The sequence below is a fragment of the Tursiops truncatus genome, chromosome 5, assembly GCF_011762595.2.
Source record: "Tursiops truncatus isolate mTurTru1 chromosome 5, mTurTru1.mat.Y, whole genome shotgun sequence".
Taxonomy (NCBI): Eukaryota; Metazoa; Chordata; class Mammalia; order Artiodactyla; family Delphinidae; genus Tursiops; species Tursiops truncatus.
This window is the reverse complement of record NC_047038.1, coordinates 101201010-101225546: the sequence shown is the minus strand read 5'-3', so window position 1 is coordinate 101225546 and position 24537 is coordinate 101201010. Positions and strand designations below refer to the sequence as shown.

General features: G+C 38.3%; 1 protein-coding gene across 5 annotated transcripts in view; it reads left to right on the top strand.

Annotated features, from left to right (window-relative positions):
* MAPK10 (mitogen-activated protein kinase 10) overlaps window positions 1-24537 on the top strand; it is a 350755-nt gene that overhangs the window by 54518 nt on the left and 271700 nt on the right. Inside the window, exon 1 of one of the 5 annotated variants that reach the window (XM_033857205.2) lies at window positions 15166-16114. The exons of the other annotated variants lie outside the window; for them this stretch is intronic. The gene's annotated coding sequence lies outside the window, so the exon portion shown is untranslated. Of the gene's footprint in view, window positions 1-15165; window positions 16115-24537 lie in introns of those variants that run through there. 5 annotated transcript variants of the gene reach the window in all.

The following is a 24537-nucleotide window of genomic DNA, read 5'->3' as shown; positions in this document are numbered from 1 at the left end:
TGCACTGCTTGCAGGATCTTAGCTCCCCAACCAGGGATCAAACGCAGGCCCCGGGCAGTGGAATCACAGAGTCCTAACCACTGGACTGCCAGGGAACTCCCCAGGTTGTTTTCTTTTTCTTTTTCTTTTTTTAAACATCTTTATTGAAGCATAATTGCTTTACATTGCTGTGTTAGTTGCTGCTGTATAACAAAGTGAATCAGCATTACATATACATATATCCCCATATCCCCTCCCACTTGCATCTCCCTCCCACCCTCCCTATCCCACCCCTCTAGGTGGTCACAAAGCACCGAGCTGATCTCGCTGTGCTATGTGGCTCCTTCCCACTAGCTATCTATTTTACATTTGATAGTGTATATATGTCCATGCCACTCTCTCACTTCATCCCAGCTTACCCTTCCCCTCCCCGTGTCCTCAAGTCCGTTCCCTACGTCTATGTCCTTATACCTGAACTGCCCCTATGTTTTTTAGAACCTTTTTTTTTAGATTCCATATATATTTGTTAACATACGGTATTTGTTTTTCTCTTTCTGACTTACTTCACTCTGTATGACAGACTCCAAGTCCATCTACCTCATTACAAATACTCAATTTTGTAAATTTTTATGGCTGAGTAGTATTCCATTGTATATATGTGCCACATCTTCTTTATCCATTCATCTGTCAATGGACACGTAGGTTGCTTCCCTGTCCTGGCTATTATAAATAGTGCTACAATGAACATTGTGGTACATGACTCTTTTGGAATTACGGTTTTTTCAGGGTATACGCCCAGTAGTGGGATTGCTGGATTGTATGGTAGTTCTATTTGTAGTTTTTTAAGGAACCTCCATACTGTTTTCAATAGTGGCTGTATCAATTTACATTCCCACCAACAGTGCAAGAGGGTTCCCTTTCCTCCACACTCTCTCCAGCATTTATTGTTGGTAGATATTTTGATGATGGACATTCTGACCAGTGTGACGTGATAACTCATTGTAGTTTTGATTTGCATTTCTCTAATGATTAGTGATGTTGAGCATCCTTTCAGTCTGTATATCTTCTTTGGAGAAATGTCTATTTAGATCTTGTGCCCATTTTTGGATTGGGTTGTTCCTTATTTTGAGCTGCATGAGCTGCTTGTAAATTTTGGAGATTAATCTTTTGTCAGTTGCTTCATTTGCAAATATTTTCTTCCATTCTGAGGGTTGTCTTTTCCTCTTGTTCATTGTCTCCTTTGCTGTGCAAAAGCTTTTAAGTTTCATTAGGTCCTATTTGTTTATTATTGTTTTTATTTCCATTTCTCTAGGAGGTGGGTCAAAAAGGATCTTGCTGTGATTTATGTCATAGAGTGTTCTGCCTATGTTTTCCTCTAAGAGTTTGATAGTTTCTGGCCTTACATTTAGGTCTTTAATCCATTTTGAGCTTATTTTTGTGTATGTTGTTAGGGAGTGTTCTAATTTCATTCTTTTACACATAGCTGCCCAGTTTTCCCAGAAAAGAGGCTGTCTTTTCTCCATTGTATATTCTTGCCTCCTTTATCAAAAATAAGGGGACCATATGTGCATGGATTTCTCTTTGGGCTTTCTATCCTGTTCCATTGATCTATATGTCTGTTTTTGTGACAGTACCAGACTGTCTTGATTACTATAGCTTTGTAGTATAGTCTGAGTCAGGGAGCCTGATTCCTCCAGCTCAGTTTTTCTTTCCCAAAGATTGCTTTGGCTATTCAGGGTCTTACGTGTTACCATACACAATGTGAAATTTTTTGTTCTACTTCTGTGAAAAATGCCATCGGTAATATGATAGGGATTGCATTGAATCTGTAGATTGCTCTGGGTAGTATAGTCATTTTAACAATGTTGATTCTTCCAATCCAAGAACATGGCATATCTCTCCATCTGTTTGTATCATCTTTAATTTCTTTCATCAGTGTCTTATAGTTTTCTGCATACAGGTCTTTTGTGTCCTTAGGTAGGTTTATTCCTAGGTATTTTATTCTTTCTGTTGCAGTGGTAAATGGGAGTGTTTCTTTAATTCCTCTTTCAGATTTTTCATCATTAGTGTATAGGAATGCAAGAGATTTCTGTGCAGTAATTTTGTTTCCTGCTACTTTACCAAATTCATTGATTAGCTCTAGTAGTTTTCTGGTAGCGTCTTTAGGATTCTCTATGTATAGTATCATGTCATCTGCAAACAGTGACAGCTTTACTTCTTCTTTTCCGATTTGGATTCTCTACATTTCTTACTCTTCTCTGATTGCTGTGGATAAAACTTCCAAAACTATGTTGAATAATAGCAGTGAGAGTGGGCAACCTTGTCTTTTTCCTGATCTTAGTGGAAATGGTTTCAGTTTTTCACCATTGAGAATGATGTTTGCTGTGTGTTTGTGATATATGGCCTTATTGTGCTGAGGTAAGTTCCCTTATGCCTACATTCTGGAGCGTTTTTATCATAAATGGGTGTTGAATTTTGTCGAAAGCTTTTTCTGCATCTATTGAGATGATCATATGGTTTTTATCCTTCACTTTGTTAATATGGTGTATCACATTGATTGATTTGCATATTTTGAAGAATCCTTGCATCCCTGGGATAAACCCCAATTAATCATGGTGTATGATCCTTTTAATGGGCTGCTTGATTCTGTTTGCTAGTATTATGTTGAGGATTTTTGCATCTATGATTATCAGTGTTATTGGCCTGTAGTTTTGTTTTTTTGTGACATCTTTGTCTGGTTTTGGTATCAGGGTGATGGTGACCTCATAGAATGAGTTTGGGAGTGTTCCTCTCTCTTCTATATTTTGGAAGAGTCTGAGAAGGATAGCTGTTGGCTTTTCTCTAAGTGTTTGATAGAATTTGCCTGTGAAGCCATCTGGTCCCAGGCTTTTGTTTGTTGGAAGATTTTTAATCACAGTTTCAATTTCAGTGCTTGTGATTAGTCTGTTTATATATTCTATTTCTTCCTGGTTCAGTCTCAGAAGGTTGTGCTTTTCTAAGATATTGTTCATTTCTTCCAGATTGTCCGTTTTATTGGCATATAATTGCTTGTAGTTATCCATCCTGATTCTCTGTATTTCTGCAGTGTTAGTTGTTACTTCTCTGTTTTCATTTCTAATTGTATTGATTTGAGTCTTTTTCCTTTTTTTCTTGATGAGTCTGGAAATGGTTTATCAATTTTGCTTATCTTCTCAAAGAACCAGCTTTTAGTTTTATTGATCTTTGCCATTGTTTCCTTCATTTCTTTTCTTTTTCCTTTTTTTTTTTTTTTTGTTTGCATTTCACGGGCCTCTCACTGTTGTGGCCTCTCCCACTGCGGAGCACAGGTTCCAGTCGCGCAGGCTCAGAGGCCATGGCTCACGGGCCCAGCCGCTCTGTGGCATGTGGGATCTTCCCAGACCAGGGCATGAACCCGTGTCCCCCGCAACAGCAGGTGGACTCTCAACCACTGCGCCACCAGGGAAGCCCCCTTCATTTCCTTTTCATTTATTTCTGATCTGGTATTTATGATTTCTTTCCTTCTGCTAACTTTAGGGGTTTTTTTGTTCTTCTTTCTCCAGTTGCTTTAGGTGTAAGTTTAGGTTGTTTATTTGAGATTTTTCTTGTTTCTTGAGGCAGGAATGTATTTGTTATAAACTTCCCTCTTAGAACTGCTTTTTCTGCATCCCATAGGTTTTGGGTTGTCGTGTTTACATTGTTATTTCTTTCTAGGTATTTTTTGATTTCTTCTTTGATTTCTTCAGTGATCTCTTGGATATTTAGTAGCATATTGTTTAGCCTCCATGTGTTTTTATTTTTTACAGATTTTTTCTGTAATTTATATCTAGTCTCATAGCATTGTGGTCGGAAAAGATACTTGATACGATTTTAATTTTGTTAAATTTACCATGGCTTGATTTGTAACTCAAGGTATTATCTATCCTGGAGAATGTTCCATGAGCACTTGAGAAGAAAGTGTATTCTGTTGTTTTTGGATGGAATATCTTATAAATAACAATTAAGTCTATCTTGTTTAATGTATCATTTAAAACTTGTGTTTCCTTATTTGTTTTCATTTTGGTTGATCTGTCCATCGGTGAAAGTGGGTTTAAAGTCCCCTACTATTATTGTGTTACTGTCAATTTCCCCTTTTATGGCTTTTAGCATTTGCCTTATGTATTGAGGTGCTCCTATGTTGGGTGCATAAATATTTAGAATTGTTATATCTCCTCTTGGGTTGATCTCTTGATCATTATGTAGTGTCCTTCTTTATCTCTTGTAATAGTGTTTATTTTAAATTCTATTTTGTCTGATATGAGTATTGCTACTCCAGTTTTCTTTTGATTTCCATTTGCGTGGAATATCTTTTTCCATCCCCTCACTTTCAGTCTGTATGTGTCCCTAGGTCTGAAGTGGGTCTCTTGTAGACAGCATATATATGGGTCTTGTTTTTGTATCCATTCAGCCAGTCTATGTCTTTTGGCTGGAGCATTTAATCTGTTTACATTTAAGGTAATTATTGATATGTATGTTCCTATTACCATTTTCTTAATTGTTTTGGGTTTGTTATTGTAGGTCATTTCCTTCTGTTGTGTTTCCTGTGTAGAGAAGTTCCTTTAGCATTTGTTGTAAAGCTGGTTTGGTGGTGCTAATTCTCTTAGCTTTTGCTTGTCTGTGAACATTTTAATTTACCTGTCAAATCTGAATGAGATCCTTGCTGGGTTGAGTAATCTTGGTTGTAGGTTTTCCCCTGTCATCACTTTAAGTATGTCTTACCACTCCCTCTGACTTGTAGAGTTTGTGCTGAAAGATCAGCTGTTAACCATTTGGTGATTCCCTTTAGTGTTATTTGTTGCTTTTCCCTTGCTGCTTTTAATATTTTTTTTGTATTTAATTTTTGATAGTTTGATTGATATGTGTCTTAGTGTGTTTCTCCTTGGATTTATACTGTATGGGACTCTCTGTGATTTCTTGACTTGATTGACTATTTCCTTTCCCATAGTAGGGAACTTTTCAACTGTAATCTCTTCAAATATTTTCTCATTCCCTTTCTTTTTCTCTTCTTCTTCTGGGGTCCCTATAATTCAAATGTTGGTGTGTTTAATGTTGTCCCAGAGGTCGCTGAGACTGTCTTCAATTCTGTTCATCCTTTTTTCTTTATTCTGCTCTGCAGTTGTTATTTCCACTATTTTATCTCCTAGGTCACTTCTCCGTTCTTCTGCCTCAGGTATTCTGCTATTGTTTCCTTCTAGAGAATTTTTAGTTTCATTTATTGTGTTGTTCATATTTGTTTGTTTGCTCTTTAGTTCTTCTAGTTCCTTGTTAAACATTTCTTGTACTTCCCTCATTCTATTTCGAAGATTTTGGATCAACCGTACTATCATTACTCTGAATTCTTTTCAGGTGGACTGCCTATTTTCTCTTCATTTGTTTGGTCTGGTGGGTTTTTACCTTGTTCCTTCATCTGCTGCATTTTTCTCTGTCTTCTCATTTTGCTTAACTTACTTTTTTGGAGGGTCTCCTTTTTGCAGACTGCAGGTTCATAGTTCCCATTGTTTTTGGTGTCTGCCCCCAGTGGGTGACATTGTTTCATTGGGTTGTGTAGGCTTCCTTATGGAGGGGACTGGTGCCTGTGTTCTGGTGGATGAGGCTGAATCTTGTCTTTTTGGTGGGCGGGACAGTGTCCAGTAGTGTGTTTTGGGCTGTTTGTGAAGTTAGTATGATTTTAAGCAGCCTCTCTGCTAATGGGTGGGGTTGTGTTCCTGTCTTAGTAGTTGTTTGGCATAAGGTGTCCAGCACTGGAGTTTGATGGTCCACTGCCTCAATTTGGGATGATTCGTTGTTTATTCAGGTATTCCATAGATGCAGGGTACATCAAGTTGATTGTGGAGATTTTATCCGCTGCTCTGAGGCTACATGGAGAAATTTCCCTTTCTATTCTTTGTTTGCACAGCTCCTGGGGTTCAGCTTTCGATCTGGCCCAGCCTCTGGTTAAGGTCACCTGACAACGTCTGTTCTTTGCTCAGACAGGACGGGGTTAAAGGAGCAGCTGATTAGGGGGTTCTGGCTCACTCAAGTTGAGGGGTGGGAGTGGTACGAAATGTAGGGTGAGCCTGCAGAGGCAGAGACCGGCGTGAGGTGCGCTGTGTGTTCTCCTGGGGAAGTTGTCCCTGGCTCACGGGACCCTGGCAGTGGCGGGCTGCACAGGCTCCCAGGAGGGGAAGTGTGGATAGTGACCTGTGCTTGCACACAGGCTTTTTGGTGGCTGCAGAAGCAGCCTTAGCATTTCAGGCCCGTCTCTGGTGTCCGCGCTGGTAGCTGTGGCTTGCGCCAGTCTCTGGAGCTTATTAGGTGGTGCTCTGAAACCCCTCTTCTCGCGCACCCCGAAACAATGATCCCTTGTCTCTTAGGCAGTTCCACACTTTTTCCTGGAGTCCCCTCAGGCTAGCTGTGGTGCACCTGCCCCCTTCAGGCTATGTTCACGCAGCCAACTCCAGTCATCTCCCTGGGATCTGACCTCCGAAGCTGGAGCCTCAGGTCCCAGCCCCCACCCGCCCCGGCGGATGAGCAGACAAGCCTCTCGGGCTGGTGAATGCTGGTCGGCACCAATCCTCTGTGCAGGAATCTCTCCACTTTGCCCTCTGCACCCCTGCTGATGTGCTCTCCTCTGTGGCTCCGAAGCTTCCCCCCACCCCCCATGTCCACCAGTGAAGGGGCTTCCTAGTGTATGGAAAATTTTCCTCCTTCACAGCTCCCTCCCAGAGGGGCAGGTCCCGTCCCTATTCTTTTGTCTCTGTTTTTTCTTTTGCCCCACCCAGGTACGTGGGGAGTTTCTTGCCTTTTGGGAAGTCTGAGGTCTTCTGCCAGCGTTCAGTAGGTGTTCTATAGGAGCTGTTCAACATGTAGATGTATTTGTGGGGAGGAAGGTGATCTCCATGTCTTACTCTGCCGCCATCTTGAAGATCCTCCCCCAAGGTCTTTTTATATCTTCCATTTCTCTCGCCATTATGTACATACCTTTTCTATGTACTGGAGCACATTTATAAAATTCATAAAATCTGCCTTAAGGTCTTTGCCTACTAATTCCACCTTTTCTGCCATTCCTTGCCTGTTTCTATTGATTGATTTTTCTTCTCCTGCTTAGGAGTCATAGTTTTCTGCTCTGCATATCTGGTAATTCTTATTGGATACAGAATATTTTGAACATTGTGTTGTTTTATTCTTTGTTAATGTAGACATGAAAGCCAGGGAGATAGAAGTGTTGGGCCTGGTTTTAGCACGTGATTAGGCTACTTTGGATCATACTGACACTTTCAAATATTGCTTTTGTGCTTTATTTTGGTGGGTCCACAGCAGCCTTTAATTTAGGGATAATTTAACTGACTACACAGGTGATACCCTTCTGAGGATTCTATCCAAGTTCCATGGATTATCAACATTTTCCTCTCTGGCCCATGAAAAGACAAACTATTCCCAGCCTGGCTTGAGTTCTAATAATTTCTTCAGGTGGGTCTTTCCACAGTTGTGTGGAGTGTTAACCCAGATGTGTGGTGATCAGCACCTGGCGAAGCCTCAAAGGGCTTTCTCTTCAGATTCCAGAGCTCTTTATCTGCAGCTCCCCCTTCCTGCTACCCTGTCCCAGGAATTCTAGCTGCCTCAGCCTCCCTGAACTCTCATCTCCTGCCCTGCAACAGACTGTGAGACCCTGAGCTTCCTTAGATTTTTCCTTCCCTGTGGCTCTAAAGCTGCCTCCAATAATTTGGCAATAATTTGGAGAAAATAAAAAGATCACTTCATTTGTTTTTCTTCTCTCATCGGTCACAGTCTTGCTCTGGCTGTTGTCCAATGTCAGAAAATACTTATTTTCACATATAGATCTTTTTTTTTTTCTTTTAAGCAGGAGAGCAGTATTCTTGGCTGTTAATCCCTCATGGGGAGAAACAGAAGTCCTAGTATAACTTCTGACTGCCAAACACATGGGCTAATTAAAAGCTTCTCAGACTCTAACCTGTTTATATTTATATGTGAACTCTGGCCCACACTTAAAAACCTATATACAGTGGAAGTATAAATTCTGCCATGGGTTTTGGGTTGGGTTATCGCAGAGTAAACCCAGAGACAGTGATTTAGGTGCAGAGTAATTCATTTGTCAGGTGATCCCAAGGAACACAAATGGAGGAGAGGGGGAAGGGAAAGACAACGCTAAACGGTGTGTTATCAATTCACTCACCAGATATAACAAAGGGCTCAGTCCTGCAGAGGAACTCGGGGAGATAGAATAGATTTAGCATATCTCAGAGCTATCACAACCGGGGAGTAAGGAAGCTGGGTATATATCTCTCAGCTCCTCATCCATCATTTGTTGGGAGGTGCTTCTTTGAGTGTTGATTCTCTGCACTCCTGGTTTGTTCTCCATGCATATTGAGCACATTCCCTGTAGCCAGAGAAAAGCCCTCAGGCCTTCAGGTGTTCACAAGCTTCATGATGTGAAGGTGAAAGCTAAGGGGATGTAAGTGGGTACCAGTAATGTTACTAGCACCAGAAAAAGATGTAAATTAAACTCATAAAGCAGAAGTGTTCTTCTTTCAACCCAGCAAACTAAAAAGAGCTGACCTAATAGATGCAGGCTTCTGTCAATCGTCTCTTCCTTTTGTAATAATAGAGAATATTCTCTAAGTTTTTATTTCTCAAAAGTGCAGGAAACTCACAAGGAATGAATAACCCTGCATATTTGATATTTCCATATACTTGAAAATTTGACCTTCTAAGTAATGACATTTTGATATATTAATTTTTTATAGAAATACATCCATACTTTATAAATAGAGGACATGAAATAGATTTGAGATTTTGTTGGGGACTCTGATTTTATTTAATATTGTGTACTGAAACCATAAACACAGTTGCCTTTGTAGATGTGGAGGGAAGGAAATTTAGGATAGATCGGTACCTTGGTAGTAGCTTTCTTGACAAAACATCTCATGCCACCTTAGTTTTATGCATTTGTACCTTTCTCATAACAGGAGGAATGTAGTGTGACAGCCTGGGCAGGGAAACAATACTAGTGAGTTACGCAAAAAATAGTCATGAGATCACAGATACCACAGCCCTCTCTGAAGTGGTTTCACTGCCCCTCTCACCCCCAAGTTATCTCCTTTGCTAAAGCTGTCCCCACCCTCTGACTTGTCAGTGCTGTTCACAATACAACTATTATTACTGCTGTACCACAAACACACTTGATCCCAAGAATCACTTCATTCATTTACTCAAATACTTTTTCCTCCAATATTTTGTTGACAGAATTAAATGAGGATTATGCTTTGACATTTTAAGAATGGTGCTAGAGATTCAGAGGGAAGGATTATATTTTCTTAATAGTCATGGAAGTCAATATCATATTACCCTTTTTTGGACCTCACGCAGTTGCACACATTTCTGTATAGTCCTCTAAAGTTTTTATTAGAAATAGAATACTGGAAACAATTTAAAAAAGAGAATTCTAACTTTAATCACAAGATATTGAAAACTTTGCAAGATTCCTGATGAATTGGTCAAATTTCTTATAAGTATTCTTCAGAATCAGCAACCCTGTTAAATCTGAGAAGTAAGTTTTTCTCTCCATGGGCTCCATTAGTGAAAGGACATTGTGGCTTAGGAAGATTTGAAAAAAGGTCTGATGTAATGGTGGTCTTCCCTGAAGGAAGCATGATTGCCTGGAGTTTTTTTTTTCACTGTAAGCATAAAAATTTATAAAATCATTAAGAAAAAAAGTATATGGCTATCCATATATTTATTTACATTTGACTCCCAATTATTTTATTTTATAAGAATTTGTAGCATTAACCCTTGAAAATTAATTTGTTTTTCCTTCTCCTGCTTTAATCCAAGGGCATTTGGTTCCTTGGAATCCTTTCAGTTTGGAAGCTGGCAAGTACCAGTGCAATGGAATGTCATAGAGAAGAGAGCCAGTACTTAGAAATGAATTATCTGAAAAACTAAAAATTTACACTGAAATGCTATAATTTACAAGTTTTTCATCCCAACATCTAGCCTTCCCATGCCACGTCTCAGTTTGAAATGTCAAAGCTAAATGCATTTCTTAAAAAAAAAAATGTGTAAAGCTCAGTCGACTGCCTTTACTCACATAAAAACTTGTACTTTTTCTGTAACTATTGGGCCAATGATGAGGTATGCTTCGACATTTTAACTAAGAACCATTCATCAAAACATCGCATTCTGCTTCTTCAGTATAGGCCAGTGAGATGTGTAATGCGGCTACCTAGAATTGGCTGACTAAGGACTTTTAAAGCATTTCGACAGCTGCTTTTTTGAAGTACTGCTTTTACACAGATAGATCATAACCCTTGCTAGATTGAACTCTGTAAGGGAAGTGACTGTGTTTTTTTTTGCTTGTTATATCCCCAGGACCCAATATGGTGCTGAGATGTCAATAAATATTCAGTGAACAGATGATTTAAGTCCCAGATTCCTCCTGTTTTATTTTGAATTTAATTTTATTTATTTTTTTATACAGCAGGTTCTTATTAGTCATCGATTTTATACACATCAGTGTATACATGTCAATCCCAATCTCCCAATTCATCCCACAACCACCAACCCACTGCCCACCACTTTCCCCCCTTAGTGTCCATACGTTTATCTCTACATTTGTGTCTCAATTTCTGTCGTGCAAACCGGTTCATCTGTACCATTTTTCAAGGTTCCACATATATGCATGAATATATGATGTTTGTTTTTCTCTTTTGGACTTACTTCACTCTGTATGACAGTCTCTAGATCCATCCACAACTCTACAAATTACCCAATTTTATTCATTTTTATGGCTGAGTAATATTCCATTGTATATATATACCACATCTTCTTTATCCATTTGTCTGTTGATGGGCATTTAGGTTGCTTCCATGACCTGGCTAATGTAAATAATGCTGCAGTGAACATTGGGGTGCATGTGTCTTTTTGAATTATGGTTTTCTCTGGGTATATGCCCAGTAGTGGGATTGCTGGGTCATATGGTAATTCTATTTTTGTTTTTTAAGGAAACTCCATACTGTTCTCCATAGTGGCTGTATCAATTTACATTCCCACCAACAGTGCAAGAGGGTTCCCTTTTCTCCACACCCTCTCCAGCATTTGTTGCTTGTAGATTTTCTGATGATGCCCATTCTAACTGGTGTGAGGTGATACCTCATTGTAGTTTTGATTTGCATTTCTCTAATAATTACTGGTGTTGAGCAGCTTTTCATGTGCTTCTTGGCCATCTGTATATCTTCTTTGGAGAAGTGTCTATTTAGGTCTTCTGAGCATTTTTGGATTGGGTGGTTTGTTTCTTTAATATTGAGCTGCATGAGCTGTTTATATATTTTGGAGATTAACCCTTTGTCTGTTGATTTGTTTGCAAATATTTTCTCCCATTTTGAGGTTGTCTTTTCATCTTGTTTATGGTTTCCTTTGCTGTGCAAAGCATTGAAGTTTCATTAGGTCCCATTTGTTTATTTTTCTTTTTATTTCCATTACTCTAGGAGGTGGATCAAAAAGATCTTGCTGTGATTTATGTCAAAGAGTGTTCTTCCTGTGTTTTCCTCTAAGAGATTTATAGTGTCCAGTCTTACATTTAGGTCTCTAATCCATTTTGAGTTTATTTTTGTTAGGTGTTATTTTATGGTGTTAGGGAGTGTTCTAATTTCATTCTTTTACATGTAGCTGTCCAGTTTTCCCAGCACCACTTATTGAAGAGACAGTCTTTTCTCCATTTTTATCCTTGCCCCCTTTGTCATAGATAAGTTGACCATAGGTGCGTGGGTTTATCTCTGGGCTTTCTATCTTGTTGCATTGATCTTTGTTTCTGTTTTTGTGCCAATACTATATTGTCTTGATTACTATAGCTTTGTAGTATAGTCTGAAGTCAGGGAGTCTGATTCCTCCAGCTCCGTTTTTTTCCCTCAAGACTGTTTTGGCTATTTGGGGTCTTTTGTGTCTCCATACAAATTTTAAGATTTTTTGTTCTAGTTCCATAAAAAATGCCATTGGTAATTTGATAGGGATTGCATTGAGTCTGTAGACTGCTTTGGGTAGTATAGTCATTTTCACAATATTGATTCTTCCAATCCAAGAACATGGTATATCTCTCCATTTGTTTGTATCATCTTTACTTTCTTTCATCACTGTCTTATAGTTTCTGCATACAGGTCTTTTGTCTCCGTAGGTAGGTTTATTCCTAGGTATTTTATTCTTTTTGTTGCAATGGTAAATGGGAGTCTTTCCTTAATTTCTCTTTCAGATTTTCGTCAGTAGTGTATAGGAATGCAAGAGATTTCTGTGCATTAATTTTTTATCTTGCAACTTTTTGAAATTCATTGATTAGCTCTAGTAGTTTTCTGGTGGCATCTTTAGGATTCTCTATGTATAGCCTCATGTCATCTGCAAACAGTGACAGCTTTACTTCTTCTTTTCCAGTCTGTATTCCTTTTATTTCTTTTTCTTCTCTGATTGCCATGGCTAGGACTTCCAAAGCTATGTTGAATAATAGTGGTGAGACTGGACATCCTTGTCTTTTTCCTAATCTTAGAGGAAATGCTTTCAGTTTTTCACCATTGAGAATGATGTTTGCTGTGTGTTTGTTGTATATGGGCTTTATTATGTTGAGTTAGGTTCCCTCTTTGCCCACTTTCTGGAGAGTTTTTATCATAAATGGGTGTTGAATTTTGTCAAAAGCTTTTTCTGCATCTATTGGGATGATCATATGGTTTTTATTCTTCAATTTGTTAATATGGTGTATTGCATTGATTGATTTGTGTATATTGAAGAATCCTTGCATCCCTGGGATAAATCCCAGTTGATCATGGTGTATGATCCTTTTAATGTGTTGTTGGGTTCTGTTGGCTAGTATTTTGTTGAGAATGTTTGCATTCATATTCATCAGTGATTTTGGTCTGTAGTTTTCCTTTTTTGTAGTATCTTTGTATGGTTTTTATATCAGGGTGATGGTGGCCTCATAGAATGAGTTTGGTAGTGTTCCTTCCTCTGCAATTTTTTGGAAGAGTTTGAGAAGAATGGGTGTTACCTATTCTCTAAATGTTTGGTAGAATTCCTGTGAAGCCACCTGGTCCTGGACTTTTGTTTGTTGGAAGATTTTTAATCACAGTTTGAATTTCATTACTTGTGATTGGTCTGTTCATATTTTTTATTTCTTCCTGGTTCAGTCTTGGGAGGTTATACCTTTCTAGGAATTTGTCCATTTCTTCCAGGTTGTCCATTTTATTGACATAGAGTTGCTTGTAGTAGTCTCTTGGGGTGCTTTGTCTTTCATGGTGTCTGTTGTAACTTCTCCTTTTTCATTTCTAATTTTATTGATTTGAGTTCTCTCCCTCTTTTTCTTGATGAGTCTGGCTAATGGTTTATCAATTTTGTTTATCTTATCAAAGAACCAGCTTTTAGGTTTATTGATTTTGCTATTGTTTTCTTTGTTTCTATTTCATTTTTGATTTTTATGATTTTTATGATTTCTGATATTTAAGATTTATTTCCTTCTGCTAACTTTGGGTTTTGTTTGTTTCTTTCTCTAGTTCCTTTAGGTGTAAGGTTAGATTGTATATTTGAGATTTTTCTTGTTTCTTGAGGTAGGCTTGTATAGCTATAAACTTACCTCTTAGAACTGCTTTTGCTGCATCCCATAGGTTTTGGATCATTGTGTTTTCATTGACATTTGTTTCTAGGTATTTTTAAATTTCCTCTTTGATTTCTTCAGTGAACACTTGGTTATTAAGTAGTGTATTATTTAGCCTCCATGTGTTTGGTTTTTTTAATGTTTTTTTCCCTGTAATTGATTTCTTTTTTTTTTTTTTTTTTTTTGTGGGACGTGGGCCTCTCACTGTTGTGGCCTCTCCCGTTGTAGATCAAAGGCTCTGGATGCGCAGGCTCAATGGCCATGGCTCACGGGCCCAGCCGCTCCGCGGCATGTGGGGTCCTCCTGGACCGGGGCACGAACCCATATCCCCTGCATTGGCAGGCGGACTCTCAACCACTGTGCCACCAAGGAAGCCCCCTGTAATTGATTTCTAATCTCATACTGTGGTGGTCAGAAAAGATGCTTGATATGATTTCAATTTTCTTAAATTTACTGAAGCTTGATTTGTGACCCAAAATGTGATCTATCCTGGAGAATTTTCCATGCACACTTGAGAAGAAAGTGTAATCTGCTGTTTTTGGATGGAATGTTCTAGAGATATCAATTAAATCTATCTGGTCTATTGAGTCATTTAAAGCTTGTTTTTCCTTATTAATTTTCTCTTTGAATGATCTGTCCATTGGTGTAAATGAGGTGTTAAAGTCCCCCACTATTTTTGTGTCACTGTTGATTTCCTCTTTTATAGCTGTACCAGTTGCCTTATGTATTGAGGTGTTCCTATGTTGGGTGCATATATATTTATAATTGTTATATCTTCTTCTTGGATTGATCTCTTGATCATTATGTAGTGTCCTTCCTTGTCTCTTGTAACGTTCTTTATTTTAAAGTCTATTTTGTCTGATATGAGAATTGCTACTCCAGCTTTCTTTTGGTTTCCATTTGAATGGAATATCTTTTTCCATCCCCTCACTTTCAGTCTGTATGTGTCCCTAGGTCTGAAGTGGGTCTCTTGTAGACAGCATATATATGGGTCTTGTTTTTGTATCCATTCAGCAAGCCTGTGTCTTTTGGTTGGAGCATTTAATCCATTCATGTTTTAGGTAATTATTGAAAAATTATGGTCCTATCACCAGTTTATTCATCGTTTTAGGTTTGTTTTTGTAGGTCATTTTCTTCACTTGTGTTTCCCACTTAGAGAATTTCCTTTAGTCTTTTTTGTAGAGATGGTTTGGTGGTGCTGAATTCTCTTAGCTTTTGCTTATCTGTAAAGCTTTTGATTTCTCCATTGAATCTGAATGAGATCCTTGCTGAGTAGAGTAATCTTGGTTGTAGCTCTTCCCTTTCATCACTTTAAGTATGTCATGCCACTCCCTTCTGGCTTGTACAGCTTCTGCTGAGAAATCAGCTGTTAACCTTATGGGAGTTCCCTTGTATGTTATTTGTTGTTTTTCCCTTGCTGCTTTCAATAATTTTTCTTTGTCTTTAATTTTTTCCAATTTGATTACCATGTGTCTTGACATGTTTCTCCTTGGGTTTATCCTGTATGGGACTCTCTGTGCTTCCTGGACTTGGGTGGCTATTTCCTTTCCCATGTTAGGGAAGTTTTTGACTCTAATCTCTTCAAATATTTTCTCATGTCCTTCCTGTCTCTCTTCTCCTTCTGGGACCCCTATAATGAGAAAGTTGTTGCGTTTAATGTTGTCCCAGAGGTCTCTTAGGCTGTCTTCATTTCTTTTCATTCTTTTCTCTTTATTCTGTTCTGCAGCAGTGAGTTCCACCATTCTGTCTTCCAGGTCACTTATCCATTCTTCTGCCTAAGTTATTCTGCTATTGATTCCCTCTAGTGTATTTTTCATTTGAATTATTGTATTGTTCATCTCTGCTTGTTTGTTCTTTAATTCTTCTAGGCCTTTGTTAAACTTTTCTTGCATTTTCTTGATCTTTGCCTCCATTCTTTTTCTGAGGTCCTGGATCATCTTCACTATCGTTATTCTGAATTCTTTTCTGGAATGTTGCCTGTTTCCACTTCATTTACTTGTTTTTCTGGGGTGTTATCTTGTTCCTTCATCTGGTACATAGCCTTCCTCCTTTTCATCTTGTCTATCTTTCTATGAATGTGGTTTTTGTTCCACAGGCTGCAAGACTGTAGTTCTTCTTGCTTCTGCTGTCTGCCCTGTGGTGGATGAGGCTATTTTAGAAGCTTGTGCAAGTGTCCTGATGGGAGCAAATGGTGATGGGTAGAGCAGGCTGTTGCTCTGGTGGGCAGAGCTCAGTTAAACTTTAATCTGCTTACCTGCTGATGGGTGGGGCTGAGTCCCCTCCCTGTTGGTTGTTTGGCCTGAGGTGACCCAACACTGGAGCCTACCTGGGCTCTTTGGTGGGGCTAATTGAGGACTCTGAGAGGGCTTACGCCAAGGAATACTTCACAGAAGTTCTGCTGCCAGTGTCCTTGTCCTCATGGTGAGAAAGAGCCCCCCCTCCCACCTTGCAGGAGACACCTAACACCAGCAGGTAGGTCTGGTTCAGTCTCCAGTGGGTTCACTGCTCCTTCCCCTGGGTCCCAATGCGCACACTACTTTGTGTGTGTCCTCCAAGAGTGGAGTCTCTGTGTCCCGCAGTCCTGTCAAAGTTCTGCAATCAAATCCCACCAGCCTTCAAAGTCTGATTCTCTAGGAATTGCTCCTCCCATTGCCGGCCCCCCAGGTTTGGAAGCCTGATGTGGGTCTCAGAACCTTCACTCCAGTGGGTGGACTTCTGTGGTATGTGTTCTCCAGTTTGTGGGTCACCCACCCAGCCATTATGGAATTTGATTTTATTGTGATTGCACTCCTTGTGCCATCTCATTGTGGCTTCTCCTTTGTCTTTGGATGTGGGGTATCTTTTTTGGTGAGTTCCAGTGTCTTCCTGTCAATGATTGTTCAGAAGTTAGTTGTGATTCCAGTGTTCTTGCAAGAGGGAGTGAGAGCATGTCCTTCTACTCCACCATCTTGAACCAATCTCTCAAGTCCCAGACTTTTTCTGATGTTGTGTTCCCCATCATGCACAGGTGAAGTCTGACCCAATTCTCCAGCTGTCTGGGACCCCACTTTGTTTTGATTAGGCCTCTATTGGTTTTAACCTATGGTTGTACTTACTGCAATATTGTTCATAGTTTTCCTGTTTACAAGTCTTCATTCACCACCAGACTGAATGTTCCTGGAAAGTGCCCACCCTGCCTTATATATCCTTGCATCATCGAAGTCTACACAATGGTTTACATAATATCTGATAAACTCTTAGCAAACTTGTCTTTCAACATTTTCAAGAAATATGCAAGTATCTCTTCCTTTTATATATTTGCTTTTCACTAAAAGAAGATAGGTCTATGCCCAAAGGTAAGCTTTGATTTAAAAAGAAAGAAAAAAGGCCAACTTTGTAGAGCTCCTACAAAGGATTGATGGATTTTTTCATTCAATCAGTATTTATTAAGTGCTGAGTGCCAACTGGGTGCCAGACACTGTTCTATGTGCTAAGGAAACAGCAATGAATAAAACAGACCCAAATCCCTATCTTTATGGATGTATTCTTGTTGAAAGAGAAACTGAGGCATTTAAAAATTTTTAAGTGTTTATTTAAGCAAAAATCAATTCTATTTGGGCAGCATCCAATCTAGCAGATAGACAGGAGCTCCGAGGAGCTGTACAAAATGAAAGACTTTTATAGGCAGAAGGGAATGGGAACAAGGCAAAAAAGTGGGTTGGTTATTGCAAGGTTACTTTCCTTTAGGAGATGGCAGGGGTTTACCCAGCAGATTACCTCACTAGTGCTGATCAGGCTGTTCCTGATTGACTGGTTTGAGATTTTATTTCTGGGAGAGCTGAAACTGTAATTAAGTCAAGTCTCACTTTGGTGACTTGGGGCTTGGCATAAGTGTCTTTATTTGGGGTTTGTTGCTTGTTTTTTAAAATTCTAATGAAGGAAATAGACCACAAGTAAAACATCTAGTCTATTGCATAGTGATAAAGTGCTAAGGAAAATAAATAAAGCTGGGAAAGGGGATACAAGTAACTGGGAGAATGGGTTGACATTTTTGATAGGGTGGGCATTGCCAGCATCATCAAGAAGGTAACTTTTGGGTAAAGGCCTGAAGAGATTGCCAGCGATGTGGACATCTAGAATAGCATTCCAGGAAGAAGGAACAGCATGTTAAATCCAACAGGCAGTTCTTTAGTTCTCATGTGACTTCTCCTCCTTAGCAGCTCTCGATGCAGTAGATCACTCTGCTACCACGATGCTGCTCTCCAGGTTTCCTCTTCTCTTAACTGATGCCTCCTTTGTTCGTTCTTCTCATGATTTTTAAATGTTGGAGTACTTCGTAGCTCAATCATCATAATTCTTTTCTTCTCTCTCCATTTCCTGTATCACCTCATCCACCCTGTGGCCTAAATACACCTAAATTTGTATTTCCAACCCTGACTTCTCTGACCACTTTATCGAGACCTGTATATCTCGTTGCTTACTTGACAACTCATCTACATTCATCCCAAGTTTAGTATGTCCAAAATCAATCTTTTGATTTTCAGCCCCACTTCCAAAAGCTTCTTCACCTTTTCTTTGCCATCTCAGTAAATGGTATCATTATTCATATAGTTTGTTCAAGCTAAAACTTAGGAGTCTTCCACAAACCCTTTTTCCTCTCACCTCTCACAGAAAATCAGTGGGCAGGTCCTGTTGTATCTAACTCTGTATTAAAATATATTTGAATTAATGATACTCTTGGAATGTAAGAACGCTTTATTTATATTATTATAAACTAATATATTATGGTATATATGTGATTTATATAACTATTATAAATATGGAAATATTATTTATGTCATTATATATAATATAACCCGATATAATGATATAAGTACACATACATGTATATTAATAACACAAATATAAAAATTATCTTCTAATTTTTTCTCTCTGCTTCAACTCTTGTTCTCTGCCTCTGCCTCTTCCTATTTGATTCTCCATACAGCATGTAGAATCATCCTTTAAAACTAAAAATGTGATTGTGTCATTCCTCGGCTCAAAAATCTTTAGTGATTTTACATCTTCCAGAAGCAAATCCAGCCTCCTTATCATATCCAGCAGGCCCTACATAATCTAGTCCTTAGCTGCATTTCATCTCTATAACCTTCCCTGTCACTTTCCACTCCCGCACCAAGCAGGGCCCTGCCTCGGGATCTTTTCTGTGGATGTTCCCTTTGCTGGAACACTCACTTGAATATCCTCAGTGCGCCTTCACTTCATTCATGTCTGTCTAAATGTCATGTCAACACAGAGGTTATCCCTAAGTACTCTATCTAAAAATGGAATCCTCCACCAGTCTATATTCCCATGTCTTATTTTATTTTTCTTAATAGCCTTCATCACCACGTGGCAATATAGTACATATTTATTTGAATTTTGGCTTCCATAGCCCCCTATATACAGCCCCATCATAGCAGTTAATAAAGTATATCTTAATTGGAAGTAATTTTTCTCATTCATTGGACTGTATGCCCCTGGAAGGAAACGACATTAACATTCATTTCGATTTGCCAATGTTCAGAAAAGGACTGCGCACATAGGGGTGCTTCATAGAAGTGTATTGAGTGAATTAATTATTACTTGGTATCATTGTTTCCTCAAGAAGCAATTCTGAGAATCTCTGGTGTTTCCCCAAAGCATTAGGCCAGTAACATTCTTATGATCAACTGTCTTCCACTGGGTAAAATGCAGCCAATTTCTGGTTTAGAAAATGGATAAATGATGTTCTGAAATCATATGAAATTTTAGATTATAATTTTTAAAAGTATGCAGTTTTTCACATGACCAAATGCAGAGTTTGACAATATTAAGACAGCAAATGCAGAGATTAGAATCTTAGATTTTGTAGAATTTGACATTCGTGATCATCTACTCCAGTGCCTTGTTTTATACATGATGAAGCTGCGGGCCAGACTCGGGAGGTGACAAAACTAAAGCTAAAGGAAGAGTTGGGATATCTGGATCACAGTCCAGTTTTTTTCCTCACTGTGCCATTCTTCCATCCTTACTCAATTTCCTTGATCTTGATGATCACATCTCCAATGGTAAACTCAGAAGCCTGTATATATCCAACCTCTTCATTCTATTGTGTTTTATCATATTAGATTTTCATTTGCTTATATAGGAGTACCAGTGATCCAATTCAGTGAGTCATACTTTTCATCAAGAGTACGATGCAGAAAAATGCAGACACAGATCTGATTTTTAGATAAATTCTAAGCTGTAGCTTGAGTCTACAAATCATCAATATTATGGAAGACCATTCTTTTTTAAAAAAATTAATTAATTTTTGGCTGCATTTGCTTCTTTGTTGCTGTGTGCAGCTTTCCCTCATTGCGGCAAGTGGGGGCTACTCTTCTTTGCAGTGTGTGGGCTACTCATTGCAGTGGCTTCTCTTGTTGCGGAGCACAGGTTTTAGACATGCAGGCTTCAGTAGTTGTGCTCACGGGCTCAGTAGTTGTGGCTCGTGGGCTCTAGAGCGCAGGCTCAGTAGTTGTGGCACATGGACTTAGTTGCTCCACAGCATGCGGGATCTTCCCAGACCAGGGCATGAACCTGTGTCCTCTGCATTGGCAGGTGGATTCTTAACCACTGCACCACCAGTGAAGCCCCTTGAAGAGGATTCTTTTTTTAAAATTTAATTTAATGTATTTTTTATACAGCAGGTTCTTATTAATTATCCATTTTATACATATTAGTGTATATATGTCAATCCCAATCTCCCAATTCATCACACTACCACCCCCACCCACCACTTTCCCCCCTTGGTGTCCACACGTTTGTACTCTACATCTGTGTCTCTATTTCTGCCCTGCAAACCGGTTCATCTGTACCATTTTTCTAGGTTCCACATATATGCATTAATATACGATATTTTTTTTCTCTTTCTGACTTACTTCACTCTGTATGACAGTCTCTAGATTCATCCATGTCTCTATAAATGACCCAATTTCATTCCTTTTTATGGCTGAGTAATATTCCATTGTATATATATACCACATCTTCTTTATCCATTTGTCTGTTGATGAGCATTTAGGTTGCTTCCATGACCAGGCTATTGTAAATAGTGCTGCAATGAACATTGGGGTGCATGTGTCTTTTTGAATTATGGTTTTCTCTGGGTATATGCCCAATAGTGAGATTGCTGAGTCATATGGTAATTCTATTTTTCGTTTTTTAAGGAACCTCCATACTGTTCTCCATAGTGGCTGTATCAATTTACTTTCCCACCAACAGTGCAAGAGGTTTCCCTTTTCTCCACACCCTCTCCAGCATTTGTTGCTTGTAGATTTTCTGATGATGCCCATTCTAACTGGTGTGAGGTGATACCTCACTGTAGTTTTGATTTCCATTTCTCTAATAATTAGTGATGTTGAGCAGATTTTCATGTGCTTCTTGGCCATCTGTATGTCTTTTTTGGAGAAATGTCTATTTAGGTCTTCTGCGCATTTTTGGATTAGGTTGTTTGTTTCTTTAGTATTGAGCTGCATGAGCTGTTTATATATTTTGGAGATTAATCCTTTGTTGATTCATTTGCAAATATTTTCTCCCATTTTGAGGTTGTCTTTTCATCTTGTTTATGGTTTCCTTTGCTGTGCAAAAGCATTGAAGTTTCATTAGGTCCCATTTGTTTGTTTTTGTTTTTATTTCCATTACTCTAGGAGGTGGATCAAAAAAGATCTTGCTGTGGTTTATGTCAAAGAGTGTTCTTCCAATGTTTTCCTCTAAGATTTTTATAAGGTCTGGTCTTATATTTAGGTCTCTAATCCATTTTGAGTTTATTTTTGTGTATGGAGTTAGGGAGTGTTCTAATTTCATTCTTTTACATGGAGCTGTCCAGTTTTCCCAGCACCACTTATTGAAGAGACTGTCTTTTCTCCTTTGTTATCCTTGCCTCCTTTGTCATAGATTAGTTGACCATAGGTGCGTGGGTTTATTTCTGGGCTTTCTATCTTGTTCCATTGATCTATGTTTCTGTTTTTGTTCCAGTACCATATTGTCTTGATTACTGTAGCTTTGTAGTATAGTCTGAAATCAGGGAGTCTGATTCCTCCAGCATCATTTTTTTCTCCTCAAGACTGCTTTGGCTATTCGGGGTCTTTTTTGTCTCCATACAAATTTTAAGATTTTTTGTTCTAGTTCCATGAAAAATGCCATTGATAATTTGATAGGAATTGCATTGAATCTGTAGATTGCTTTGGGTAGTATAGTCATTTTCACAATATTGATTCTTCCATTCCAAGACCATGGGATATGTCTCCATCTGTTAGTATCAACTTTAATTTCTTTCATCACTGTCTTATAATTTTCTTCATACAGGTCTTTTTTCTCCCTAGGTAGGTTTATACCTAGGTATTTTATTCTTTTTGTTGCAATGCTAAATGGGAGTGTTTCCTTAATTTCTCTTTCAGATTTTTCGTCATTAGTGTATAGGAATGCAAGAGATTTCTGTGCATTCATTTTGTCTCCTACAACTTTACCAAATTCATTGATTAGCTCTAGTAGTTTTGTGGTAGCATCTTTTGGATGTTTTACTTACAGTTTTATTTCTTCTTTTCCAATTTGTATTCCTTTCATTTCTTTTTCTTCTCTGATTGCCATGGCTAGGACTTCAAAAGCTATGTTGAATAATAGTGGTGAGAGTGGCCATCCTTTTCTTTTGCCTGATCTTAGAGGAAATGTTTTCAGTTTTTCACCAATGAGAATGATGTTTGCTGTGTGTTTGTTATATATGGCCTTTATTATATTGAGGTAGGTTCCCTCTATGCTCACTTTCTGGAGAGTTTTTTTCATAAGTTGGTGTTGAAGCTTGTGAAAAGTTTTTCTGCCTCTATTGAGATGATCATATGGTTTTTATTCTTCAATTTGTTAATATGGTATATCACATTGATTGACTTGCGTATATTGAAGAATACTTGCATCCCTGGGATAAATCCCACTTGATCATGTGTGTGATCTTTTTAATGTGTTGTTGGATTCTGTTTGCTAGTATTTTGTTGAGGATGTTTGCATCTATATTCATCAGTGATATTGATCTGTAATTTTCTTATTTTTTTTGTATTTTTGTCTGGTTTTGGTATCAGGGTGATGCTGACCTCATAGAATGAGTTTGAGATTGTCCCTTCCTCTGCAATTTTTCGAAGAGTTTGAGAAGGATGAGTATTAGCTCTTCTCTAAATGTTTAATAGAATTCACTGGTGAAGCATCTGGTCCTGGACTTTTGTTTTTTGGAATATTTTAATCACAGTTTCAATTTCATTACTTGTGATTGATCTGTTTATATTTTCTATTTCTTCCTGGTTCAGTTTTGGTAGGTTATACCTTTCTAAGGATTTGCTCATTTCTTCCAGGTTGTCCGTTTTATTGGCATAGCATTGCTTGTAGTAGTCTCTTAGGATGCTTTGTATTTCAGTGGTGTCTGTTGTAACTTCTCCTTTTTCATTTCTAATTTTATTGGTTTGAGTCCTCCCCCTCTTTATCTTGGTGAGTCTGGCTAATGGTTTATTAATTTTGTTTATCTTCTCAAAGAACCAGCTTTTAGTTTTATTGAGCTTTGTTATTGTTTTCTTTGTTTCTATTTCATTTATTTCTGCTCTGATCTTTATGATTTCTTTCCTTCTGCTAACTTTGGGTTTTGTTTTTTCTTCTTTCTCTAGTTCCTCTAGATATAAGGTTAGATTGTTTATTTGAGGTTTTTCTTGTTTCTTGAGGTAGGCTTGTATTGCTATAAACTTCTCTTTTAGAACTGCTTTTGCTGCATCCCATAGGTTTTGGATTATCATGTTTTCATTGTCATTTGTTTGTACATATTTTTTGATTTCCTCTTTGATATTTACAGGGTTCTCTTGGTTATTCACTAGCGTATTGTTTAGCCTCCATGTGTTTGTGTTTTTTACATTGTTTTCCCTGTAATTGATTTCTTATCTCATAGTGTTGTTGTCAGATAAGATGCTTGATATGATTTCAATTTTCTTAAGTTTACTGAGGCTTGATTTGTGACCCAGGACATGATCTATCCTGGAGAATGTTCTGTGCACACTTGAGAAGAAAGTGTAATCTGCTGTTTTGGGATGGAATGTCCTATAAATATCAATTAAATCTATCAGGTCAATTGTATCATTTAAAGCTTGTGTTTCCTTATTAAATTTCTATCTGGATGATCTGTCCATTGGTGTAAGTGAGGTGTTAAATTACCCCACTATTTTTGTGTTACTGTCGATTTCCTCTTTTATAGCTGTACCAGTTGCCTTATGTATTGAGGTGTTCCTATGTTGGGTGCATATATATTTATAATTGTTATATCTTCTTCTTGGATTGATCTCTTGATCATTATGTAGTGTCCTTCCTTGTCTCTTGTAACGTTCTTTATTTTAAAGTCTATTTTATCTGATATGAGTATTGCTACTCCAGCTTTCTTTTGATTTCCATTTGCATGGAATATCTTTTTCCATCCCCTCACTTTCAGTCTGTATGTGTCCCTAGGTCTGAAGTGGGTCTCTTGTAGACAGCATATATATGGGTCTTGTTTTTGTATCTATTGGTTGGAGCATTTAATCCATTCACGTTTAAGGTAATTATCTATATGTATGTTCCTATTACCATTTTCTTAATTGTTTTGGGTTTGTTTTTGTATGTCCTTTTCTTCTCTTGTGTTTCGCACTTAGAGAAGTTCCTTTAACATTTGTTGTAGAACTGGTTTGGTGGTGCTGAATTCTCTTACCTCTTGCTTGTCTGTAAAGCTTTTGATTTCTCCATCGAATCTGAATGAGATCCTTGCCAGGTAGCGTAATCTTGGTTGTAGCTCTTCCCTTTCATCACTTTAAGTATGTCATGCCACTCCCTTCTGGCTTGCACAGTTTCTGCTGAGAAATCAG